General features: G+C 37.1%; 1 long non-coding RNA gene across 1 annotated transcript in view; it reads right to left on the reverse strand.

Annotated features, from left to right (window-relative positions):
- Positions 1-864: 864 nt before the first annotated feature.
- The window catches only part of LOC138359462 (uncharacterized), a 30,433-nt gene continuing 12,929 nt past the window's right edge, over positions 865-18,368 (reverse strand). Inside the window, exon 2 of the long non-coding RNA XR_011225941.1 lies at positions 865-3,685. This is a non-coding gene — a long non-coding RNA (uncharacterized lncRNA). The remainder of the gene's footprint in view (positions 3,686-18,368) is intronic.

The raw sequence follows: 18,368 nt of genomic DNA on the forward strand, positions 1-18,368 counted from the left end.
TTTTTTCATTTCATGTAATCTGTTATCATTTTTTTGTCTATAATTTTTGCAAGTATTTACCTCCTTAAAATTTTCTTAGATTAAGGACCTGCCCGAAACGCTGCACGTGCTAGTGGCTTTACAAGACTGTAATTACCATATTTGTATCCTCACATTCCTTATGTACATTCTTGTATATGCATAAATAAATAAATAATAAATAAATAAATAAATAAATAAATAAATATATACACATACATTCATTCATACACATACATTCATTCATACATACACATACATTCATTCATACATACACATACATTCATTCATACATACATACACATACATTCATTCATTCATTCATGCATACATACACAATCTTAATTTAAATTATAGCAGTGATTTGGCATCTACGGCTTTGGCGGGTAGGCAGTTCCATGGGTTCAAACCCCTATGGGAGAAAAAGCATCTCCTGTTTTCTGTCCTACATTGTAGCCTGTTGAGCTTGAAACCATTGCTCCTTGCCTATCTTACAATAAAACATTTAAAGAAGTTACCTAGATCGATATCCTCCAAATTGTTGAGTAGTTTAGAAGTTTTAGTAAGATCAGGCCAGTCATGTCTGGTTTGCAGTGTTTTTAAAAATTTCCAAATATGAGAGTTGACGTGATTTTAATAATTGACATCTCTTGAACATTTGTTATAGAGTTGTCTCTGAATTCATGTATATATATTTTTACACTCCATCACATAGTGACGGAGGGTTTGTGAATAATTTTGTTGACACAGTTTATATTTGGTCAGGTCTACATCAGCAGATAATGAAAATTCCCAGAGATAAATATAATGGCAATAGAAATGTTGATGGATTTTAAAACAAATAAAACTAGTTTATTTTTTTTTATTTTTGTAATTAATTAACAGACTGAACTAAACCATACTTCAATAAACAAAAAGTTCAATAGACAACAATAAGACATACTTCAATAAACAAAAGTTCATTATAGAATCTGTAGTCCTAGCAAAAATACAAAAGTAGTTTTTAACATCATTAATAACAGAAAGGCAATAAAAAGGTTTATTTTATTAAAGCCAGTAGAACATAACATATTGCAACAGTAAAATTGAAAAGTTAAATGGGGTAAGCACTTAAACAATAATAATACTGCATACAGTAATCATTGAGTGAATAATCAATGCAAGTGAAATTAGTTACACGATATCAAGTCTCTCTTTTAAACTGGTTGGCAGATGTTCAGCTTTTAATTTAGATTCATGAGGTCATTCCTCAGTTTGGGACACTTGATTTGGATTCTATTTTATTATTAGTAATTATGTATTGTCATTTTTGTCTCTACTTTAGCTCAATTCATGCTTTTGATCTCAATTAGTTTTAAGTCTTGGTTTCAATTTTTTTTCCACATCTTGCCCGATGTGGAAAAGTGGCTATAGGCATACTATATGCTGTACTAGCTCTATCTAGAAATCCAACATTCTACTTGTAACTCATTTTGTATATACTGTATGTACTTTTCCCTAAATAAACATTATTATTATTACATATTATTATTATTATTCATTAAAGTCCTTAAACATTTTAAACATATACTAACTCAACACATTCTCTTGTGCTATTTACATGTACAAAACCTCATGTCCTTGTTCCTAAATGCTAATCCTGATCTGAAATGCTTCTTTGGTAGATGTAATAGATGCACCACACCAGAAATAAATATCTCTTTGATATCCCCAGAGTCAAACTAAATCTGTGCAAACACTCTATGCAAATAAAAGGACCGAATCTTTGGAACTTACTCCCAAATGAATTAAAAAATTGTCCAACCTATGCCTTATTCGAAAGTAACACCAAAAAATGCCTAAATTCATCTTCATAGTTTCCATCCTTGTGCTTCAAACTCATTGTATCTTGTGCTACGCACTCCCCCAATATTAGTACTCAAGACATGCATCTTCACCAGTGTAATCATCTCTGTCAATTTATATTGTAGTTATTATGTTGAACTCAAATTTTGCTGCAATGATTCTATTCATCTTACCTGATCTATTATATTAACGACCTGCCCAAAACACTTTGCATGTTAGTTGATAAGCAAGAATGTAAAAACACCAATGTTATGTACTGTACTCTCACAAACCCAATGTACCTTCTTGCCAATAAATAAACAAATAAATGAATTTCTGCTTGGTTAGTCTCACTTTAGGAACACTATATCAATTTTATTTTATTTATTTATATATATACAAGAAGGTACATTGGGTTTATTTGAGTACATAGCATTGATGTTTTTACATTCTTGCAAAGCCACTTAACATGCATAGCATTTTGGGTAGGTCCTTAATCTAAAGATAATTTTAACTAGGTAATTTGTAGCAAAATTTGAAGAATATTAACACGTACATTGTAAGAAAATTTGTAGATAATTAATAGGTACATTGTAGTAAAATTTGAGGAGTATTAACAGATACATTATAGCATAATTTGAGGATTATTAATAGATACATTGTAGTAAAAATTACATTCAACATAACAACCATGATATATTAAAATTCAAATTCAAAATTCAAATTCAAATGTTTATTCAGGTAAAGTACATACATACAAGGTGTGATACAAATATTGATGAATTTATAGATAGAGCTAGTACATACAATGCCTAAAGCCACTATTACACAAAGCGTTTCGGGCAGAAACAACATTTCTGCCCGAAACCAGAAAAAAGAAACGAAGCAGAAATGTAAGTTGATAGCAGTGATTAGAATGGTGAAGTTGCATGGCTTAGGCACACATATTGGTGGTTTTATACATATGTCAAAAGATATTTGTTTTTCATGTGGTGCCCCATGGGTTGTTACAGCCCTCTAGGAAGCACTTAAGGTTAAGATTAACATTGCAGTTCAGAATTTAATTGATGTAGAGATCATTTAACATATTCAAAGATTTCAGCAAGGGTGAAATGCTGTCTGGAACTGGTGTTGTTATTTAAATTTTTTATTAACGTTGTGTAATTAGGGGTCAGAGAAAGAATAATTAAGGGTTGTGGATCCCTATGCACAGATACCATAGGTGAGATATGGATAAATTAGCAAATACAGTAATACAATTACTAAGGCAGGGTGAGGTTAAGATGATGACAATAACAATTAGTAATTGAAAAATTAGCCTAGACCTTAAATTAAAGCATGGCAATAGTAGTAGGAACAAGCAATGAAAAACAAACTTATAATGTTGACAAAACCACACTAGAAAGTGAAGGGACGACGACGTTTCGGCTTGAGAATGGTCCAGGACGGACTGAAACATCGTCGTCCCTTCACTTTCTAGTGTGTGGTTTGGTGAACATATTTCAGCCACGTTATTGTGACTCCTCATCTGCAAACTTATAATGTATGCTCTTAACATCCAGCCCCAGAGTGTAGAGGGTTGTGCAGGTAACGAAACTTGTGCAGTCTGGCGGACTCTGCTCCTCTAGCCTCAGTTAAATCATCCATCCTCTGGTAGCCTCGGTCAAATCATCCATCCTCTGGTGAGAAACTGGGGAAGCACTACCTCTTCCTTGATGCCATTGGTGCAGTTGATGGTCGCCTGACTGCTCATGATGGGTCAGTCTCCAACTCATTAGGTGCATGTCAACCCAGGGAAAGAGGTGGGCAACCGCTTGCCATGCTTGTGAAGTTAAGATCTCACCTGAAGTTAAGATAATGACAGTAACAATTAGTAATGAAAAACTTAACCTAGACCTTAAAATTAAAGCATGGCAATAGTAGTAGGAACAAGTAATGGGAAAACAAACATAATATATGCTCTTAACATCCAGCCCCAGAGTGTAGAGGGTTGTACGAGTAATGGTCTTTTTAGTTATATTTTGTATATGGCAATGGATGTTCAGCTTGCTGTCTATGTTAACACAAAGGAATATTCATCTACTCTGCTCATAATTTGCATAATATTAATTCCTAGGTTAATTTGATTGGTGAACTTGTTACATGTCAAATGTTTTGTTGATATTAAGGGGCAGTTTATTAGTACAGTAGTCAATCACAAATGGACTTCATTTAGTTCAATATTTACTGTGTCATGTAGAATAAGTGTGGTTAGCTTGGGAGAAAATGAAGGTTGTATAATATAATTGGCTTCAAGTGTTAAGTGGAAGATGCATTTGGAAGATCACTGATGTAAGTGAGAAAAAGTAGTTGACCAAGTATACTACCCTGTGGAATACCAGTGTTAATGGGCAGAGTGGGAGAAGTAGCATCGTTCCCAAAAACAGTATTATGGTTAACATTTATTTATTTATATACAAAAAGGTACATTGAGTTTATGAAAGTACAGAGACTTGAAATTTTTCATTCTTGTAAAGTCACTAGCACACATAGCGTTTTGGGCAGGTCCTTAATCTAAGATAATTTTAAGTAGGTAATTTTAAGTAGGTAATTTCCAGCAAAATCGAGAACAAATGTTTACTGGTACATTGTAAGAAAATTTGGCACAATACACAAAGAGTAGATTAATGCACAATAATGACAATACACAATAATGACAAAGATTAGTAGGTACATTAGAGTAAAATTTGAGGGTTATCAACTGGTTCATTGTAGCACAATTCAAAGATCATTTCAATATATAATGCAGTAAAATATGCATTCAATATAACAACCATGTTATAAGGTGATAATAATGATGACAAAGGTAAAGATTGTATGGCTTAGGTACATATATTGGGGAATTGGGTTGCACTAGATACAGTGCGAGAATAAAGCACTAGGCAGGAAACTACCTAGTGCTATGCTTTATTTATTATCTTAGCAGTGAGGAACTGTTCACTGTTCTTAGTGAGAACAGTGAGCAGTGAGTTTGCTCAGGAACTTAGCAAACTTCTAAACCTCTTAGTCTTGTTATTGAGTTCAGTTCCCTAGTTTCTTTGTCCCTCCCTATAAAATCCATTTATGTGCTTGTATTAAAATAGTACAATACCTCATATGGGTCTGTATACTCCCCCATCCAACTACTTGAGCTGGATGGTAGAGTGACGGTCTTGCTTCATGCAGGTCGGCGTTCAATCCCTGACCGTCCAAGTGGTTGGGCACCATTCCTTCCCTCCGTCTATCCCAAATCCTTATCCTGACCCCTTCCAAGTGCTATATAGTTATAATGGCTTGGCACTTTCCCCTGACAATTCCCTCCCCCCCCCTCAGAAGCAACCCCACAAAACAAGCTGACTAACACCTGGGTATCTACTTGCTGCTAGGTGAATGGGTGCATTAGATGACAGGAACATACTGGAACAAAAGATACGGAAGGAAATGCAGAATAGAACCAGTGAAGAGTAGAGGTGTCATAGGCATAATCAGAGAGCACTGTCTGAACACCAGAAGTCCACAGCTGTTAAACACCCTCCCAGCAAGTATTAAAAATATTACTGGAACAAATGTGGATATATTCAAGAGGCACTTAGATAAGTTCTTGCAAGAAATGCCGGACCAACCAGGCTGTAATGGATGTGATCCTGCAGGCCGCTCTAAGTAACAGCCTGTTGGATCAAGTTATCACAAGTCGAGCCTGGCCTCAGGCTGGACTCGAGGAGTAGAAGAACTCCCAGAACCCTCTCCAGGTATGTATTCAATGTAATACAATGCCTCATGGGCTTGTATTCAGATAGTACATTCAAATTCAAATGTTGTATTTATAATAGTTTGTTCATTTATAGTTGGCTTAGTTTACACAAATTTACAGTAAATTACAGTATTTACCCAAGGCAAAGTCATAATAATAGCATAATATGTAATATCCATAATTATATACTGTATTCTCAAGATTAAAATTTAGAAGCTACACTTATCAGTGATTTAGAAAGTCTTACAGTTGTTAAGTTAAGAATCAGAAACTATATTTGTAACAACTTAAAACTTAACAACTACAACCACGGCAGTCTCCGTGGTGTAGTGGTAAGACACTCGCCTGGCGTTCCGCGAGCGCTATGTCATGGGTTCGTATCCTGGCCGGGGAGGATTTACTGGGCGCAATTCCTTAACCGTAGCCTCTGTTTAACGCAACAGTAAAATGTGTACTTGGATGAAAAAACGATTCTTCGCGGCGGGGATCGTATTCCAGGGACCTGCCCGAAACGCTACGCGTACTAGTGGCTGTACAAGAATGTAACAACTCTTGTATATATCTCAAAAAAAAAGAAAAAAAAAAAAAAAACTTATACAAATCATTACAATTTTGGCTGAACTAAACAGGTGTACATCAGTCTAAATCAAACTTACATGTTTGGCATAAAGTGTGAAACTTTAACTTTTAGCTTACAATTGAGTACTTCATATCAGCCTGTATTCAAATAGTACAGTGTGTCAAATTATCCTGTACAGTGGAACCCCGGGTTACGAGTGTCCCTGTTTATGAGTTTTTCGGGTTACGAGCCCGATTTGGTCGGAAAATTTGCATTGGGATACGAGAATTGCATTGCGTTACGAGTTTGTTGATTCGTGTACGGGCCGACCTAGCGCCTGGTGGCACAGCGATCGCGCCTCAGTTTACCTGTGCCTCACGCCCAGTGACTATCCCGCCTGAATTTTTCACCAGGATTTACAGTTTTTTGTCGGATTTTTGGCCATTTGAGCATAAAAGTTGTTATTATATATCTCGCCATAAGTACCAAGAAAGCCAGTGGTAAAGTTCAAGGCAAGAAATCGCATGTGAGGATGACAATAGAGGAAAAACAAGAGATCATTCAGAAGCATGAAAATGGTATTCGTGTTGTTGAACTAGCTAGGCAGTACAACAAATCTTCACAGGAGGAGGAGGTGGCAGTAGAGAATGTCCCTTCCTCATTAATTAAGAAAATGTGTGTAGTATGGGAAGGACTGCAAAAGTTTTGCTGAAAAGAATCACCCGAGATAAAGCTGTAGTAGGCCATTGATTTGATCTTTTTAATGACAATGTGATGCTTCACTACAGACAAGTGTTGCAAAGAAAGGAAAAACAATCTTCAATGGAACATTTCCTTGTGAGAAAAGTGAGAAAATTAAGCAGTGAGCTACAACCAGGACCTAATGGTATGCAGGCAAAACGTGCCAGAGAGTGCACTCCAGAGAAATCATCACTGCCTGATGTTATAATGGAAGGGGACTCCCCTTCCAAACAGTAACACCTCTCCTCCTCCCCCCTCCTCACTATCCTCCATACGCCAACAGTAGTCATCAGCAAGGGTAAGTAATAACTTGAACAAACTTTTGTAGTGTAGATTTGGATGAATTAGGTATAAAATTTAGTTTGAAGTGAAGTATTTGGGTAGTCAGGAATGGATTAATTCATTTCCCATTATTTTTTATGGGGAAATTAGCTTCGGTTTACGAGTTTTCGGGTTACAAGCTGTCTCCAGGAACGGATTGAACTCTTAAACCGAGGTACCCCTGTATTAAATAAGTATGGTGCATTATGGGCTCATAAACAATAGTTTACTTTGCTTGTACAGTACTGTATTATAAATTGCAGGAAACAATTTGTCTGTAACATTCTGTAATGGCTGTTCTAGCAAATGTTGGACTACAAATAAAGGGGCCTAAATAACCTTTGTTATTTAGTCCTACAGATGAGTATTAATTCACAGTGACAGTCAGCAATATATATAATGATACATAATAGAATAGTAATTAATTCAAAATGGAAGAGAGAGAAGTTGTCTCCTTGGGGTGTTTGAATTGTACCTGTTTTCTGCTGGGCGTCTTCCACCTTTTATATGGTTCTGACCAGGTCAGTAAGGCATCTAGTGTCGTGCACTGGTCCCTGATTGGCCACTGCAGCTTCCTTGCTCATCCCTAATCCATCAACACAGTTAACTTGGCTGTGCCAATTTGATATGGCATAGGGCAACCACAACTGTTTGCTGGTCTTGAGCTCCTTTTGGGTGGTTCTACAACAGTGTCTTGAGCTGTGCTACAGAAGTATACCAAATATCTGGGTTCGTATCCTGTCCGGGGAGGATTTACTGGGCACAACTCCTTAACTGTAGCCTCTGTTTAACTCAACAGTAAAATGGGTACTTGGTTGTAAACACGATTCTTCGTGGGGGTCGTATTCCAGGGACCTGCCTGAAATGCTACATGTACTAGTGGCTGTACAAGAATATAACAACTCTTGTATATATCTCAAAAAAAAAAAAAAAAAAAAAAGTATATATATATATATATATATATATATATATATATATATATATATATATATATATATATATATATATATATATATATATATATATATATATATATATATATTATTAAATATGACCGAAAAAGTAAGATTAATAATTCTAACACGAATTTTCTCGATATTTCTTATATATCTTTTCACTGTTGATAGTAATTGAAAAATCAATTCTCCAAAATTCATTTTTATTTCTAGTCTGACACTTGACACTAGGTCACTTGAACGCGTTTCGTAATAACTTATTACATTTTCAAAGACTTTAGTTTACATACACACACAACTATAACTTGCAAACAACTAAACAGAGTTTAAACAGCTTTGATTTTATACCTGCATTTGGGTGAGGTGATATGTTACAACAGTTTTGGATGAGGTGAAAACAAACTTTCAACACAAGACAGAACACGAAACAATGGGTATAATATTTTATAAGTTAAAGGGAAGAATGGAAGTAACTGCAAAGGGCCTATTGGCCCATATTTCTTGATGCTTCTATATTGGTACGGAGTCTTGAAGTGGGTAGAATATAGTTGTGCATTAATTGGCTGTTGATTGCTGGTGTCGACTTTTTGATGTGTAGTGCCTCGCAGATATCAAGCCGCCTGCTATCGCTGTATCTATCGATGATTTCCGTGTTTTTTGTTAAGACTTCTCTGGTGATGGTCTGATTGTGGGAAGAGATTAAATGTTCCTTAATGGAACCCTGTTGCTTATGCATCGTTAATCGCCTGGAAAGAGATGTTGTTGTCTTGCCTATATACTGAATTCTTTGAGGCTTACAGTCCCCAAGTAGGCATTTGAAGGCATAGATGACATTGGTCTCTTTTAAAGCATTCTGCTTTGTGTCTGGAGAGTTTCTCATGAGTAGATTGGCTGTTTTCTTGGTTTTATAGTAAATCGTCAATTATATCTTCTGATTTTTGTCTGTAGGGATAACGTTTCTATTAACAATATCTTTCAGGACCCTTTCCTCCATTTTATGAGCTATGGAAAAGAAGTTCCTGTAAAATAGTCTAATAGGGTGTACAGGTGTTGTGTTAGTTGTCTCTTCAGAGGTTGCATGGCGTTTCACCTTCCTTCTTATGATGTCTTCAACGAAACCATTGGAGAAGCTGTTGTTGACTAGGACCTGCCTTACCCTACAGAGTTCTTCATCAACTTGCTTCCATCGTGAGCTGTGGCTGAGAGCACGGTCGACATAAGCGTTAACGACACTCCTCTTGTACCTGTCTGGGCAGTTACTGTTGGCATTGAGGCACATTCCTATGTTTGTTTCCTTAGTGTAGACTGCAGTGTGGAAACCTCTGCTCCTTTCCATGACTGTTACTTCTAGAAAGGGCAGCTTCCCATCCTTCTCCATCTCGTAAGTGAAACGCAACACAGAATTCCGCTCAAATGCCTCCTTCAGCTCCTGCAGATGTCTTACATCAGGTACCTGTGTAAAAATGTCGTTAACATACCTGCAGTATATGGCCGGTTTCAAGTTCACGTCGACTAAGACCTTTTGTTCAATGGTACCCATGTAGAAGTTTGCAAACAGGACACCTAGGGGAGAACCCATGGCGACCCCATCTACTTGCTAATACCTGTGCCCATCCGGGCTTAAGAAGGGTGCCTCTTTAGTACAAGCAGGTGCCTCTTTATACCCAAATGCAGGTATAAAATCAAAGCTGTTTAAACTCTGTTTAGTTGTTTGCAAGTTATAGTTGTGTGTGTGTAAACTAAAGTCTTATACTGCAGGTATGTTGATGACATTTTTACACAGGTACCTGATGTCAAACATCTACAGGAGCTGAAGGAGGCATTTGAGCGGAATTCTGTGTCGTGTTTCACTTACGAGATGGAGAAGGATGGGAAGCTGCCCTTTCTAGATGTAACAGTCATGGAAAGGAGCAGAGGTTTCCACACTGCAGTCTACACTAAGGAAACAAACATAGGAATGTGCCTCAATGCCAACAGTGACTGCCCAGACAAGTACAAGAGGAGTGTCGTTAACGCTTATGTCGACCGTGCTCTCAGCCACAGCTCACGATGGAAGCAAGTCGATGAACAACTCTGTAGGGTAAGGCAGGTCCTAGTCAACAACGGCTTCTCCAATGATTTCGTTGAAGACATCATAAGAAGGAAGGCGAAATGCCATTCAACCTCTGAAGAGACAACTAACACAACACCTGTACCCCCTATTAGACTATTTTACAGGAACTTCTTTTCCACAGCTCATAAAACGAAGGAAAGGGTTCTGAAAGATATTGTTAATAGAAACGTTATCCCTACAGTCAAAAATCAGAAGATACAATTGACGATTTACTATAAAACCAAGAAAACGGCCAACCTACTCATGAGAAACTCTCCAGACACAAAGCAGAATGCTTTAAAAGAGACCAATGTCGTCTATGCCTTCAAATGCCCACTTGGGGACAGTAAGCCTCAAAGAATTCAGTATATAGGCAAGACAACAACATCTCTTTCCAGGCGATTAACGATGCATAAGCAACAGGGCTCCATTAAGGAACATTTAATCTCTTCCCACAACCAGACCATCACCAGAGAAGTCTTAACAAAAAACACGGAAATCATCGATAGATACAGCAATAGCAGGCGGCTTGATATCTGCGAGGCACTACACATTAAGAAGTCGACACCAGCAATCAACAGCCAATTAATGCACAACTATATTCTACCCACTTCAAGACTACGTACCAATATAGAAGCATCAAGAAATATGGGCCAATAGGCCCTTTGCAGTTACTTCCATTCTTCCCTTCAACTTACAAAATATTATACCCATTGTTTCGTGTTCTGTCTTGTGTTGAAAGTTTGTTTTCATCTCATCCAAAACTGTTGTAACATATCACCTCACCCAAATGCAGGTATAAAATCAAAGCTGTTTAAACTCTGTTTAGTTGTTTGCAAGTTATAGTTGTGTGTGTAAACTAGTCTTTGAAAATGTAATAAGTTATTACGAAACACGTTCAAGTGTCGTGTCAGACTAGAAATAAAAATTAATTTTGGAGAATTGATTTTTTAATTACCATCAACAGTGAAAAGAAATATAAGAAATATCGAGAAAATTCGTGTTAGAATTATTAATCTTACTTTTTCGGTCATATTTAATAATATATGTCTACAGGAAAGACTGCTACCAAAATATACTAATATATATATATATATATATATATATATATATATATATATATATATATATATATATATATATATATATATATATATATATATATATATATATATATATGTCGTACCTAGTAGCCAGAACGCACTTCTCAGCCTACTATGCAAGGCCCGATTTGCCTAATAAGCCAAGTTTTCCTGAAATAATATATTTTCTCAATTTTTTTTCTTATGAAATGATAAAGCTACCCATTTCATTATGTATGAGGTCAATTTTTTTTTATTGGAGTTAAAATTAACGTAGATATATGACCGAACCTAACCAACCCTACCTAACCTAACCTAACCTAACCTATCTTTAAAGGTTAGGTTAGGTTAGGTAGCCGAAAAAGTTAGGCTAGGTTAGGTTAGGTAGGTTAGGTTGTCGAAAAACAATTAATTCATGAAAACTTGGCTTATTAGACAAATTGGGCCTTGCATAGTAGGCTGAGAAGTGCGTTCTGGCTACTAGGTACGACATATATATATATATATATATATATATATATATATATATATATATATATATATATATATATATATATATATATATATATATATATATATATATATATACAGTATATACAGTACATACATGTATGTATATACACATGCTAGGCAAGGAAGTGAATGAGATGTATGGCAAGTTTTGTGAAATATATGATAAAGGCACAAAAAAATTTATACCAAAACAGAGATGCAGAACTAGGAAACAGGATTGGTTCAATAGAAATTGCGAGAGGGCTAGAGACCGAAAGACACAAAAATGGAATCAATACAGGAAGAGGCCGAACCCCCAAACATACCAGCGATACAAAGATGCGAGAAACAACTACACGGCAGTGAGGAGAGAGGCTGAAAGAAATTTTGAAAAAGGGATTGCGGACAAATGTAAAACAGAACCAGGTCTATTCTATAAATTCATAAACAACAAATTGCAGGTAAAGGATAATATTCAGAGGTTGAAAATGGGAAATAGATTCACGGAAGATGAAAAGGAAATGTGTGAAACACTAAACGAAAAGTTCCAAAGTGTGTTTGTACAAAATGAAATCTTTAGGGAACCAGATACAATAAGAATTCCAGAGAACAACATAGAACACATAGAGGTGTCTAGAGACGAAGTGGAAAAAATGCTCAAGGAGCTCGGTAAGAACAAAGCAGCTGGCCCAGATGGCGTTTCACCATGGGTTCTGAGAGAATGTGCATCTGAGCTCAGCATTCCACTTCACCTGATCTTTCAGGCATCCCTGTGTACAGGAATCGTAGCAGACGGGTGGAAACAGGCTAACATAGTTCCAATCTACAAAAGTGGCAGCAGGGAAGACCCCCTCAATTATAGACCTGTATCATTGACAAGTGTAATAGTGAAAGTATTGGAAAAACTAATCAAAACTAAATGGGTAGAACACCTAGAGAGAAATGATATAATATCAGACAGACAGTATGGTTTTCGATCTGGAAGATCCTGTGTATCGAATTTACTCAGTTTCTATGATCGAGCCACAGAGATATTACAGGAAAGAGATGGTTGGGTTGACTGCATCTATCTGGACCTAAAAAAGGCTTTCGACAGAGTTCCACATAAGAGGTTGTTCTGGAAACTGGAAAATATTGGAGGGGTGACAGGTAAGCTTCTATCATGGATGAAAAATTTTCTGACTGATAGAAAAATGAGGGCAGTAATCAGAGGCAATGTATCAGAATGGAGAAATGTCACAAGTGGAGTACCACAGGGTTCAGTTCTTGCACCAGTGATGTTTATTGTGTACATAAATGATCTACCAGTTGGTATACAGAATTATATGAACATGTTTGCTGATGATGCTAAGATAATAGGAAGGATAAGAAATTTAGATGACTGTCATGCCCTTCAAGAAGACCTGGACAAAATAAGTATATGGAGCACCACTTGGCAAATGGAATTTAATGTTAATAAATGTCATGTTATGGAATGTGGAATAGGAGAACATAGACCCCACACAACCTATATATTATGTGAGAAATCTTTAAAGAATTCTGATAAAGAAAGAGATCTAGGAGTGGTTCTAGATAGAAAACTATCACCTGAGGACCACATAAAGAATATTGTGCAAGGAGCCTATGCTATGCTTTCTAACTTCAGAATTGCATTTAAATACATGGATGGCGATATACTAAAGAAATTGTTCATGACTTTTGTTAGGCCAAAGCTAGAATATGCAGCTGTTGTGTGGTGCCCATATCTTAAGAAGCACATCAACAAACTGGAAAAGGTGCAAAGACATGCTACTAAGTGGCTCCCAGAACTGAAGGGCTACGAGGAGCTACGAGGAGAGGTTAGAAGCATTAAATATGCCAAAACTAGAAGACAGAAGAAAAAGAGGTGATATGATCACTACATACAAAATAGTTACAGGAATTGATAAAATCGACAGGGAAGACTTCCTGAGACCTGGAATTTCAAGAACAAGAGGTCATAGATTTAAACTAGCTAAACACAGATGCCGAAGAAATATAAGAAAATTCACCTTCGCAAATAGAGTGGTAGACGGTTGGAACAAGTTAAGTGAGAAGGTGGTGGAGGCCAAGACCGTCAGTAGTTTCAAAGCGTTATATGACAAAGAGTGCTGGGAAGACGGGACACCACGAGCGTAGCTCTCATCCTGTAACTACACTTAGGTAATTACACTTAGGTAATTACATACACATATATATATTTATGCCTCTCGTACTTTGACAAGGTACGATAGCTACTATAAGAACTAGTGTGTTATTAACAACTTGACCACAGAGGGTGATTAAGATGCTTGTGATCTCATTATTCAGTTTTTATCATTTATTCATCAACATCATTTATTCATATTTCAGTTTTCTTTTAATATATTATTTGAGTTAAAACCATATTAACCATGAACAAAAATGGCTGAGGTATTTGAGGAATGTGAGTATGGCTGCTGAATAGCTGGCTGGCTTTAGGACTTCCTAAAAGCACTATGCCTGTTAGTGATTTGTGATAATGTACAATTTCTGTACCTCAATAAAAAAACATACATTGTACTTTCTTGATAATATTTGGTTTAAAGCCTTCAGTCTCTGGACAGTAGGTAATTTCCTGGCATTGATGCCAAGAAAAGCTTTTTGTGCCTTTAATCTTTAATTACAAGTACAGCACTAGTACAGTGGAGCCTCGGGTAGCAAACATACCTCTTTACGAATTTTTCGGGTCACAAACACAATTTCGTCGGAAAATTTGAATCAAGTTACGACCTTTGCCTCCTGCTTGATACCTGCTTGATGGGGTTCTGAGAGTTCTTCTACTCCCCAAGCTCGGCCTGAGGCCAAGCTTGACTTGTGAGAGCTTGGTCCACTAAGCTGTTGCTTGGAGTGGCCCGCAGGTCCACATATCCACCACAGCCCGGTTGGTCCAGCATTTCTTTTAGGAAACAATCTAGTTTTCTCTTGAAGATGTCCACGGTTGTTCCAGCAATACTTCTTATACTCGCTGGGAGGATGTTGAACAACCATGGACCTCTGATGTTTAAAGTGTTCTCTGATGATACTTATGACACCCCTGCTCTGCACTGATTCTATTCTGCATTTTCTTCCATAGCGTTCACTCCAGTATGATGTTATTTTACAGTGAAGATTTGGTACCTGGCCCTCTTAGTATTTTCCAGGTGTATATTATTTGATATCTCTCTCGTCTCCTTTCTAGTGAGTATATTTGGAGAGCTTTGAGACGATCCCAATAATTTAGGTGCTTTATCATGTCTATGCGTGCCATATATGTTTTCTGTATTCCCTCTATTTTAGCAATCTCTCCTGCTCTGAAGGGGAAAATTGAGTACCAAGCAGTACTCAAGATGGGACAGCACAAGTGATTTGAATAGTACAACCATTGTGATGGGATCCCTGGATTTGAAGGTTCTCATAATCCATCCTATTATTTTTCTGGCTGATGCAATATTTGCTTAGTTATGCTCCCTAAACGTTAGGTAGTCGGACATCATTATTTCCAAATCCTTGACATGCTGCATTCCTACTATGGGCAGATTTGATTGTGTTTTAAACCCTGTATCATGTTTAAGGCTCTCATTTTTACCATACCTGAGTACCTGGAATTTATCACTGTTAAACATCATGTTATTTCCTGCTGCCCAGTCGAAAATTTATTAATATCTGCTTGTAGTTTTTCGATGTGTTCAGCAGAAGTAATTTTCATTTTGATTTTTGTGTCATCTGCAAAGGATGACACGAAGCTGTGACTTGTATTTTTGTCTATATCTAATATGAGAATAAGGAAAAGTAGTGGTGCAAGGACTGTACCCTGAGATACAGAGCTTTTAACTGCACTTGGACTCGACTTTATTTGATTGACTGTTACTCTCTTTGTTCTGTTCGACAGGAAATTGAGTATCCACTGTCCTACTTTACCAATTCCCACTGACCTCATTTTGTGTGCTATCACTCCATGGTCACATTTGTCAAATGCCTTTGCAAAGTCTGTGTATACAATATCTGCGTTTTGCTTTTCTTATAAACTTTCTGTGATATTGTCATAGTGGTTGAGTAACCGTGACAGACAGGATTTTCCCACTCTAAATCCATGTTGTTCTGGGTTGTGTAGGTTATTATTTTCCATAAAACTAGAAATTTGATTCCTAATCACTCTTTCAACAACTTTTATTATGTATGGTTACACATAACATCTGTGCAACTGGTCTATAATTTTTTGCCAATGCTTTACTACCCCCCTATGTGTAGAGGAGCTATACAGTATCTGCAGATTTAAGTGCTGCTGGTATCTCTCCTGTATCCAGGCTCTTTCTCCATATTACAATGAGCGCTCGCACTACTGGTACTTTACATTTCTTTATGAATATTGAATTCCACGAGTCAAGACCAGGGGCTGAGTGCATGGACATGTTGTCAATTTCTCTTTCAAAGTCTTCTGAGGTCGTATTAATATCCGTTATATTATCTGCAGCTTGGATGTCATTCATAAAGAAGCTATCTGGATCTTCAACTTTCATGTTGTTTATTGGTGTGCTAAACATAGCCTCATACTGGCTTCTTGGAATTTCACTAATTTCTTTGTTGTCCTCTGTGTATGTACCTTCGGTTGTAATTAAAGGTCCAATACTGGTGGAGGTTTTTGATTTTGATTTTGTGCATGTGAACAAATATTTTGGATTTTTCTTTATCTCTTGTATAGCTTTCTGTTCCAATTCCATTTCCTCAGACTCGCATGATCGCTTCAACGTTTGCTTTATTTCTTTGATCTCCCTGTTTAGGTTTATTTTCCTTTCTTGTGATAGTCATGTTTCCTTTAGCATTTCCGTTATTTTTTTCCTTCTCCTGTACAGTCGTCTGCGTTCTCTTTCTAGAGTGGGCCTTTTTCTGACCCTCCTTACAGGCACATGCTTCAAGCTGATCTTGTATGCTTCAGCTGTCAGTTGAGCTATCCCCTGTGTTGGAGTTTTGTCGCTTAAGACCGTCTCCCATTGAATGTTTGCAAGGTCTATATTTATGTTTTCCCAGTCGATCCTCTTATTGTTGAAATTGAATTGATTGAATATCCTTTCTCGCTTGTTAGTTCTCTTGGAACTTCTCCTTGCAATGTTGTTGATACACATATGGGTCAACCGAGCGCATGGATCCTGGTGGCACGGGTAACCACACTCAGTTTACCAGTGCCTCCTGCTTAGTGACGAATGTGCTTGAATTCATTGTAAAGAATTTAATTGTTTTGTGCTTTTTTGGCTTTTGAATATAAAAGTAATTATAATACATCATGCCATGGGTCCCAAGAAAGTCAGTGGAAAGTTTTAACCTAAGAGACATGTGAGGATGACCATAGAGGAAAAAATCATTCGTAAACATGAAGATGGCATGCGGGTTGTTGAGCTAGGTAAGCAGTACAACAAATCTATGTCAACAATATCCACCGTACTTGCTAAGAAAAAGGACATTATGAGTGCTAAAGTGGCAAAAGGCGTATCACCAATCACGAAACAAAGAACACAAACACTTGAAGATGTTGAAAAGTTATTATTAATTTCGATAAACAACAAGCAGTTAGCAGGTGATAGCATTTCAAGGGCATCATTTATGAAAAAGCAAAACTATGATATAAAGATCTTATAAAGAAAACCCCCTGGAACGAGTGGTGCAAATACGAAAGAGTTTAAGGCGAGCAGGGGATGGTCTAAGAAATTTAAAATGAAGAAGTGGCATTCATAGTGTTGTGAGGCATGGGGAGGCTGCCAGCTCAAACCAGAGGCTGAACGATTTGTTGGCAAATTTAAAGATTTTGTAGAGAGTGAGGGATACCTACCACAACAAGTGTTTAATTGTGATGAGACAGGGCTATTCTGGAAAAGACTGCCGAAGAGGACATACATTACCCAGGTGGAGAAGTCATTGCCCGGACACAAGTCTATGAAAGATAGGCTAACTCTTGTGCTGTGTGGTAATGAGAGTGGCAATTTGAAAATTAAACCCTTGCTTAAGTATTATTCCAAAAATCCAAGGGTTATCAAAAAATATAATGTGCAGAAAAGCCAAATGTGTGTGATGCGGAGGGCTAATAGTAAGGCAAGACAAACAAGGCAATTTTTTACCGAGTGGGTGAATGAAGTGGTTTGCCCTTCCATCAAAAAAATATCTGCAGGAGAACAGTTTGCCACTCAAGGCCGTGCTTCTCCTCGACAATGCTCCTGCTCATCCTACAGGCTTGGAGGATTCATTGTTGGGGGAATTTAGTTTTGTTACAGTAAAGTTCCTTCCTCCCAACACCACTCCTTATTTAGCCTATGGACCAGAAAATCATTTCCAATTTTAAGAAACTTTATGAAATGGCACTTTTTGAGAAATGTGTCAAAGTGACTGTTGCCACAAACCTCACCCTCAGAGAATTCTGGAAAAACCATTTTAACATTTGTAGTGCTTTAAAACTCATAGACAAAGCCCGGCAAGAAGTTACTCTAAGAACCATGATGTCTGGCTGGAG

This window comes from Procambarus clarkii, chromosome 91 (genome assembly GCF_040958095.1).
Source record: "Procambarus clarkii isolate CNS0578487 chromosome 91, FALCON_Pclarkii_2.0, whole genome shotgun sequence".
In the NCBI taxonomy this organism is placed as follows: domain Eukaryota; kingdom Metazoa; phylum Arthropoda; class Malacostraca; order Decapoda; family Cambaridae; genus Procambarus; species Procambarus clarkii.